The sequence below is a fragment of the Protopterus annectens genome, chromosome 10.part0, assembly GCF_019279795.1.
Source record: "Protopterus annectens isolate FY-2018-M chromosome 10.part0, PAN1.0, whole genome shotgun sequence".
NCBI lineage: Eukaryota > Metazoa > Chordata > Ceratodontiformes > Protopteridae > Protopterus > Protopterus annectens.
The window spans coordinates 1,781,420,522-1,781,430,521 of NC_056744.1; the positions used below are offsets into that span (position 1 = coordinate 1,781,420,522).

The 10,000-nt window shown below is 43.3% G+C and overlaps 1 protein-coding gene across 1 annotated transcript in view; it reads right to left on the reverse strand.

Annotated features, from left to right (window-relative positions):
- The window catches only part of LOC122814494 (integrin alpha-M-like), a 646,884-nt gene that overhangs the window by 589,323 nt on the left and 47,561 nt on the right, over nt 1-10,000 (reverse strand). Inside the window, exon 2 of the mRNA XM_044087069.1 lies at nt 9,427-9,500. The gene's annotated coding sequence lies outside the window, so the exon portion shown is untranslated. The remainder of the gene's footprint in view (nt 1-9,426; nt 9,501-10,000) is intronic.

Consider the following 10,000-nt stretch of genomic DNA (forward strand, 5'->3'; position numbering starts at 1 on the left):
GCTGTCACACCACTGCTATGTTATCATCACAATTTCCAGCTGAAGTCACACAACTGCTATGTTATCATCATCATAATGTCAATCTTAAGTCACACCACTGTTATGTTATCATCACAATGTCCAGCTCAAGTCACACCACTGCTACGTTATCATCATCACAATGTCCAGCTCAAGTCACACCACTGCTATGTTATCATCATCACAATGTCCAGCTCAAGTCACACCACTGCTATATCATCATCACAATGTCCAGCTCAAGTCACACCACTGCTATGTTATCATCATCACAATGTCCAGCTCAAGTCACACCACTGCTATGTTATCATCATCACAATGTCCAGCTCAAGTCACACCACTGCTATGTTATCATCACAATGTCCAGCTCAAGTCACACCACTGCTACGTTATCATCATCACAATGTCCAGCTCAAGTCACACCACTGCTACGTTATCATCACAATGTCCAGCTCAAGTCACACCACTGCTACGTTATCATCATCACAATGTCCAGCTCAAGTCACACCACTGCTACATTATCATCACAATGTCCAGCTCAAGTCACACCACTGCTATGTTATCATCATCACAATGTCCAGCTCAAGTCACACCACTGCTATGTTATCATCATCACAATGTCCAACTCAAGTGACAGCCTTTTGTTTAAAATTACTTTTTATTTCTCCTTCCAAAATCATCTCATATCCATGTGTCATCAATTCTACAGGTATCTCTGTATGTGCAACCTGTTAAAATATCACTTTTAATAAATTTATATTGAGCAATATTAATATTAATAGAAATACTACATTTAATATTAAGAAATAGGTTCATAGGTGTGTACTAGGCTAATGGCCCTGGAGCCTTTACAAGCCTAGCCAATAGACGTGCCCTGGCATCGTGCCGCCCGACATTAGTTCCCAGTGCCTTTATCAAGTAGAGTGACTGGAGTGATCCCCAGGGTGAACTTTCAATTTCCCATCCACTCATCAAGATTTCTGTTGAAGAGGGCCAATGAAGTTCTCTGCTTGACATGCATGGGAAGTCTATTCCACAGCACGGGCAGTCTCTGGGTTATGAACCTCTCCCTCAAGCATGTTCTGTTGATTGTGGTAGTGAGGTTGAGGTCTCTGGACTGTGTGGTTTGGGGAGTTTGGGATTTCTTTAGATGTAGAATTTCTAACAGAGCTGGGTCAGACATGGCTTTGTAAATCAAGCAGAGATAACCTCGTAGTAGACAATATGAGACAGATAATAGTTTTTTAAGTCTGTCCATGTACAACATATGTTTAAGGCCTAGGATCCTCTTCATGAGGTACTTTCGTGGCCTTTCCAGCTGTTGCATCTGTCTAGTGAGGTACATGCCAAATGGGACATTATACTCAATGACTGGCCTAATGAGGGAAGAGTAGAGGGAGACAATGACCTCTTTCGTCCTGGATGCAAACCCCTTAGTAATGAGATGTGCCACATAGAGGGACTTTCTGACCACAGTGGCAATGTGGTGGTCAAAGGAGAGGTTGCTGTCAACCTGTGCCCCCATATCCCTTATAACGCCTTCAATGTTCAGTGGGCTCCCATCAATGTGGTAATTAGTGGGAACTGAGTTTTTCACAAAGGGGATAATGACACATTTTTTGGCATTAAGCTTAAGGCCATGGTTTTGACACCAGTCATTGGTTTCAGGGAGGCCTTTCTGTAGGATGTCTACATCACTTGGGAAAATAATAATGACTCCCAGCTTGCAGTCATCTGGGTACTTGGTCAGCAGGAGTCCCTCTGTGTTGGCTTGGACGTCTGAGAAGTAGTTGCTAAACAGCAGAGGACCCAGGACCAATCCCTGTTAGTTGTGGGCTTGGAGTCCACTACTTTCACACTGTGGGGTCTATCTGTGAGCCAATTTGCAACCCACCTAGTGATATAAGGGTTGATGCCTAGTTTGGTGAGTTTATCAATAATTCCTGAGTGGGGAATAGTATCAAAGGCCTTGGCCAGATCGAGGTAGGCTGTATAAATTGCTTTGCCCTCATCCACAGCTCTGGTGTGCTCTGGTTGAGCAGGCATGATCTACCTTTTACAAAACCAAATTGCATGGGATCTAGAGGTTGAAATTCCCTATATACTTGTTAATTAGGTCCATGATGATGCACATAATAGCCTACATGGTGTCTGTACTGACACCAATATTCTATACACGGTGTCTCTATTGATGCCACTATTTTATAGATGGTGTCTGCACTGACACCACTATTCTATACATGGCGTCTGTACTAGGATCCCCTACAGTTTACCGAAATGCCACAACGCCGAAACACAAATCACCGACACCAAAAGACCGACAGCACACAATACTGACAATACACACAACCATACATGCACTAACCTTAACCCAAACCCTAACCCTAAGGTCCGACACAACCGCACACTAACCCTACCCGCACCCTAACCCTAACTCACTTAACCCACCCCTAAACCCACAGTCCGTCACCATCGCACACACACCCTACCTGCACCCTAACCCTAACTCACTTAACCCACCCTTAAACATGTATTCCGTCACTATCGCACACTTACCCTACCCGCACCCTAACCCTAACTCACTTAACCCACCCCTACAACTACAGTCCCTCACTATCGCACACTTACCCGTCCACTCCCTAACACCAAATCCCTCACTCTATCGCACACTTACCGAGTCCGTCGGGTTCTCACCTTGTCGGTCATCTGTGTTGTCGGTCCTTTGGTGTCGGTGATTTGTGTTTCGGCATTGTGGCGTTTTGGTAAACTGTAGGGGATCCCTGTACTAACACCACTATTCTGTACATGGTGTCTGTACTGATACCTCTATTCTATACATGGTGTCTGAACTGACACCACTATTCTGCACATGGTGTCTATACTGACATCACTATTCTATACATGGTGTCTGTACTGACACCACAGTTCTATACATAGTGTCTGCACTGATAACACTATTCTATACATGGTGTCTGTACTGACACCACTATTCTATACATGGCGTCTGAACTGACACCACTATTCTAAACATGGTGTCTGTACTGACACCACTATTCTGTACCTGGTGTCTGAACTAACACCACTATTCTGTACACGGTGGCTGTACTGATACCTCTATTCTATACATAGTGTCTGTACTGACACCACAGTTCTATACATAGTGTATGCACTGACACTTCTATTCTGCACATGGTATCTGTACTGACACCACTGTTCTATACATGGTGTCTGTACTGACACCACTATTCTGTACATGGTGTCTATACTGACACCACCATTATATACATGGTGTCTGTACTGACACCACAGATGCCCTTCGTGGTTCACTGGTGCAGTCATCACTGTAGGGTTCTTCCTGCCAGCAGCAGCCCTCGATCGGCCAGAATCCCAAAGTCTGGATCGGGTGCCAGCTGAGGTCGCCTTTATCCTGACGTCAATGTTTCTGAAGGTATATAGAACCCCAGCTGACACCATTTCCCCAGTCTTTCTTGCCGCGCAGTGCCTTTGCATTTCACTGATGCCAGTCGACCTGTTCCTGTTTTCTTTTGGATCTACTCCCAGGATTTTAGTTTTTTTGCAGATAAGTTCCCCATTGGGGAGGTCTTTTTCTTGCTCCAGTCAGATGTCAGAAAAAGTTAATAATTGTATTTCTTGTGGGAAACAAATACCTCATAGGGATTTTCACTCTTACTGTATTTCCTGTCTGGGTACTGACCATGACGTTGCTAATTGTGTGTTTTGTGCTAGGTTCAATCAGTGTACTATTAGGCATAGATATAACTTTGCCTTTTATTATTTTGTAAAAAGGTTTAATCATAATATGTCTTCGGATTCTTTTCCTGCTTCTGGGGTTTGTAATAGGTGCAGGGATTCAGAAAGGCCTTCGAGGTCCACAGCTAAGGATGTTACTCAGTTATTGTCAGTTGCTGGTTCATCGGTCATCAGTGAGGTGCCTTTGTAGCCCCTGTCGTCCGCCTCTTTTGAACCAATTGCCTGCACCAACTCCGGTGTGGAGCTGATGGGGTCTTTAGCATTGCCAGGGACTGGACCTTCAGATACTGCTCCCTCAGATGGGTCCAGAGCCGGTAGGCAGGTACTGGCTTCTGAGGGAGTTCTTAGGCCTTCCCCACCTCCCGTGACTGTGGATTCCGGTTTACATGCTAAATCTAAGTCTAAAACTAAAGTGAAGTGGCTAGCACAGGCGCCTTTTGATCAAGGTACTTGGCCTCAGAAGCAGATGCTTCGGATGGCTGAAGATCTCTTAACTATAATCAGGGGTTCTCGTCCCCCTCCTGACAAAAAGCCTAGATTACAGTCCGATTATGATTCTTCAGACCAAATTTCTGTTTCTTAAGCTTCCTCCCTTGAGCAGGATTATTCTTTTCCTCTTTATGAGGATTCAGATGCTGAGGATTCCTTTCCTTCCACCTCCCCCCCTGAGGATTACTCTTTTGGTGAAACTCTGCATGATATGAGGGTGCATTTTCACTGGGAAGGGCAGGAATTTTCTGACTCCAAGAAAAGGCTTAGGGATTTTCTTCTTCTCCCACAGCATAAGCCTCTGGCTATTCCCCCTGTCTTAGAAATTGTTGATGATGTTTTTTCGGAAGCTTCTCTCTCTCCTGATTCTTTTCCCCCTACTCCGGCCAAACCAGATAGGTATTATAGGGTTCCAGATTCTCATAAATTTCTTTTTAAAACTCTTTCACCTGATCTGGAAACTATTTCTCAGGGTCCTAAGGGGGTTAAAGCAGCCTCTGCCAAACATCCTATTCCCTTTGACCGTGAGTCCAGGGCTTTAGAGAGATGGGGTAAAAAGGTTTATACTTCTGCTACATTGTCCATTAGGGCTTTGAACTGTCAATTTCATATGCTGAAGTATCAGCAATACCTTTTGTCTGTATTTCAACAAAAGCTGTCAGCTGTGTCTATTGATATGGATAGTCAGGAGTTACAGGATTTATTGCATACTATTGAGCAAGTGGGTAAACGTACTCTGCATTGTGGTTTTGATTCTTTAGCAGCTTCTTGTAGGGCTGCAACAACTGGTGTTGTTATTAGAAGACATGCTTGGTTATGGGATCAAAGCTTACCAGATCAGGTTAAAGCCAAACTTTTGGATGCCCCTTTGCAGCACGATGTTCTGTTTGGGTCTAAAGCCGAAGAGGTTTTGAAGAAAATGGAAGACAAAGCCAAATCTATGCAGACGGTTAATGATTTTCTACAGGTACAACCTGCTAGGTTTAGCAGGCACTGGCCAACTAAACCTTGGTCCTTTCCAGGCTCCGACAAGTTCCAGGGGGGCAGATTCCATCATTCCAGAGGTAGGGGTGAGTCACAATCTCGTTTTAGGAATAGGCAGTGGAGTGCCCCCTCCCCCCAGAGTGGTGCAGATAAGTTTCAACCCTACCAAAAGCAGTCTTTATGACTCTCCCGTTCTGGTTCAAGGGGTTCCTCTCCTGGACACTCCTTTGGGGGGAAGGATTTCTCTTTTTTATCAAAATTGATGCCACATCACCCGGGACAGATGGGTTCTGGACATAGTCTCAAGAGGTTACAGATTTCATTTCCACACTATGCCAACACCAAATGGTTGGCCGGACCTGCCGAACCATCAGTGGGCAGAGGCACATTGACAGGTTCAGTCCCTCCTAGCCATGAGGGCCATAGAATTGGTACCAACTTTGGAAATAGGGCAAGGTTTTTACTCCAGGCTTTTCCTGGTCCCCAGGAAGGAAAATTCCTGGAGACCAATCCTGGACCTCTCTGTACTAAACACCTTCCTAGATATACCAAAATTCAAGATGCTCACTCTGCAGCAGTTGCTGCCTATGTTGGGCAAGAACGCTTGGATGGTGACTTTGGACTTAAAGGAGGCTTACCTGCATATTCCTATACGATAAAAGTGCAGACAGTATCTGCATTTCAAAGCAGGTTCAACACATTATCAGTTCTCTGTGCTTCCCTTTGGCTTATCTACTGCGCCCAGGGTTTTTATGAAGTGCCTGGCTCCAGTAATGGCATTTTGCAGACAGAAAGGGATTCTAATTTACCCTTATTTGGACGACTGTCTTCTTCAAGCGGACGATAAAGACACTCTACTTCGGCATCTGGCTTTTGTGCAGCATCTTCTTCAATGTCTCGGTTTCATGGTGAATCTAGATAAATCAAACCTGGTACCCACACAACAGATTGTTTTCCTGGGTGCTCTTCTTACTTCAACCCAGATGGCTTGCTTGACTCCAGACAAAAAAGTGCAACTGGCTTCTTTTTTCCAACACCTGGCTTCACTGAAACAGCTGACTGCAAGAAAAATTCTTCAGGCTTTGGGTTTCATGGCCTCCTGCTTTCTGCTAATACCGTATGCAAGGCTGCATATGAGGAAACTGCAGAGGTACCTCAAAAGTGTCTGGTCTCAGCATTGTCACAGTTTGGAGACCGTGGTCACGCTTTTACCTTGTCTCCAGTGAGAGTTCCTTTGGTGGGCTGATGCCTGTCTACAGAACAAGGGGAAGCCTTTTTGTCCTCCGCCAACCAACCAAGTTATGACAACAGATGCATCGGATTATGCATGGGGGGGTCCACATGTACGGGCCAGATTCTGCACAGTCATGTCCAGACTCTGCATCTGACTGCCTGGCGGATCCAGGGTCTGTAACCACCTCTGCCCTTTCCAAACAGGTATTGGATGTAATCCTTGAAGCTAGACGGCCCAGCACTAGAAAATCTTATGCAGGGAAATGGAAAAGATTTTGATCCTGGAATCAAGTCTAGGGTGGTGATTCTTCTATTCTGAACATTCCTCTGATTTTACAGTACCTGACAGAACTATAACATACATCCTGTCTTTTTCGTCTGTTAAGCTTCATGCTTCTGCTATTTCTGCACATTACAGTATGGATCCTCCAATCTTTTCTCACCCATTACTTAAACAATTTCTTAGAGGTGCTAAGAATATTCGGCCCCCTATTAGGGCTCCTGTTCCCACTTGGGATCTTAACTATGTTTTAGAGAAATTAACTCTATCTCCTTTTGAACCCGCAGCTTCCACGGATCTAAAATTTTTGTCTTGGAAAACTGCCTTTCTTTTAGCCATTACCTCTGCTAGAAGGATTTCGGAATTGCAAGCACTCATGGCTGTGGAACCTTTCCTTATTTTCCATCAGGATAGGGTATCTTTACGGGCTAATCCCACATTTATGCCCAAGGTGGTTTCAGCTGTGGCCTTGAATCAGTCTATTCATTTGCCTACTTTTTATCCTAATCCTCAAAGTGAGGAGGAAAGTCTTTTGCACTCTTTAGACGTGCACAGGCAGCTTTGTATTTACTTGGACAGGACCAAGATATTCTGGAAAGCTGATCAGTTGTTTGTCGCTTATGCTCCTACTGTTCAGGGGAAAGTGATCACTAAGCAAACTATTTCCAAGTGGATTGCTCATTGTATCAAGTTCTGTTACTCTTATCATGGCAATCCAGTTCCAGTTAATGTTAGGACTCATTCTACCCAGGCTACTGCTACTTCAGCAGCGTTTCTTTGTGGGGTTCCTACCAAGGATATTTTGGAAGCTGCTACTTGGAGTTCTGTACATACTTTCTCTTAGCATTACAACCTCCCTCTCTATTCTAAGTCCAGGGCAGGTTTCGCTTCTGCGGTTTTACAAGGTTTTGTGGCTGCTTCCTCTTTTTCTCCTCCAGCCACCCATTCTTAGCTTTGGGACTCAACCCTACAGTGATGACTGCAACAGTGAACCACGAAGGACATAGTACAGTTGTGTACTCTTACCATAAATGTAGATGTTCGAGTGTGTTTACTGTTGCAGTCAGAGTTACCCTCCCTCCTATCCCCTCTTTTGTTTTTTTCCTTGAGTATTGTCTGTTATGAGGTATTTTGACTGTTGAGATTTTTGGGCATGGTTTCTTTTTATTAGCCTTTTATTTCTGGGCACCTGGCATCTGGGGCAAGAAAAACTGGGGAAATGGCGTCAGCTGGGGTCCTTTATACCTTCAGGCGCATTGACGTCAGGATAAAGGCGACCTCAGCTGGTGCCTGATCCAGACTTTGGGATTCTGGCCGATCGAGGGCTGCTGCTGTCAGGAAGAATCCTACAGTGATGACTGCAACAGTGAACACACTCGAACATCTACATTTATGGTAAGAGTACACAACTGTGCTTTCTATACATAGTGTCTCTAATGACACCACTATTCTGTACATGGTGTCTGTACTGACACCACAGTTCTATACATAGCGTCTGTACTGACACCACTATTCTGTACATGGTGTCTGAACTGACACCACTATTCTATACATGGTGTCTGTACTGACACCACTATTCTGCACATGGTGTCTATACTGATACCACTATTCTATACAGGGTGTCTGAACTGACACCACAGTTCTATACCTAGTTTCTATACTGACACCACTATTCTGCACATGGTGTCTGAACTGACGCCACTATTCTATACAGGGTGTCTGAATTGACACCACAGTTCTAAACATAGTTTCTGTACTGACACCACTATTCTATACATGGTATCTGTACTGACACCACTATTCTATAAATAGTGTCTGCACTGACACAACAGTTCTGTAAATAGTGTCTGAACTGACACCACTATTCTATACATGGTGTCTGTACTGACACCACTATTCTATACATAGCGTCTCTACTGACACCACTATTTTATACATGGTGTCCGTACTGACACCACTATTCTATACATGGTGTCTGAACTGACACCACTATTCTATACATGGTGTCTGCACTGACACCATAGTTCTTTACATAGTGTCTGCACTGATGCCACTATTCTATACATGGTGTCTGTATTGATACGTCTATTCTATACATGGGGTCTGAACTGATGCCACTATTTTATACATGGTGTCTGAACTGACACCACTATTCTATACATGTTGTCTATACTGACACAGCAGTTCTATACATGGTGTCTGCACTGACACCACAATTCTATACATAGTTTCTGTACTGACACCACTATTCTGTACATGGTGTCTGAACTGACACCACTATGATATACATGGTGTCTGAACTGATGCCACTATTTGATACATGGTGTCTGAACTGAAGCCGCTATTCTATACATGGTGTCTGTACTGACACCACAGTTCTATACATGGTGTCTGTACTGACACCACTGTTGTATACATAGTGTCTGTACTGACACCACTATTCTGTACATGGTGTCTGAACTGACACCACTATTCTATACATGGTGTCTGAAATGACACCACTATTCATAGTTATCAGAGGAGACATCAAACTGTCTGAAGCACTGTGAGATAGATTTAATTCGCCATGATTCTTGTTCAGTCTTGAAATAAAATATGACAGCAATAGCTAGGAATAGGCATGGATGCAGGAAGAAATAAGAAGAGATACTTACAAGTAATGAAGGTTGTGGTGACTGCTGAGAAACCAGTGTTAGGCCAAGAGATATCTTCTCAGCTTCTCGAGACTCTGAAAAATTGAAATAATATTATCTTAAGATATCTCTAGAGATAAATGACAAACAGTGAAATGAAGAAAATACAAAACACCTATGAGTTACTCATGGCTCCTTTTCAAAATATTCAGAGATTTACTATTTATATTTTTGATGACAATGACCGTGGGTTGCCTCTGTAAAGAGTGGTGTGATTTTAACAGACATCTCATACAACTGGTTCTGCTGCCCTAGTAAAAATATTTACTTATACCTCATCTTTCCTTTTCAACATAGCTCACACATATTATGAAATTAGTTTTAAAATACAAAAATATCAGTCACTAGAGATGTAACTTGTATAAATGAAAAAAAAACATAAACATCATTGCAATGAATTATGCAATATGATATGTATGCTAGTCTGTGTGTCTGTATTTTTCTTCCTTTAGTTATTTAATCCATTTCTTAAACTAGCAGGTTATTTCTACTGGATTTCTACTAGATTATGGTTGTGTCTTGTTACTGTTAAACA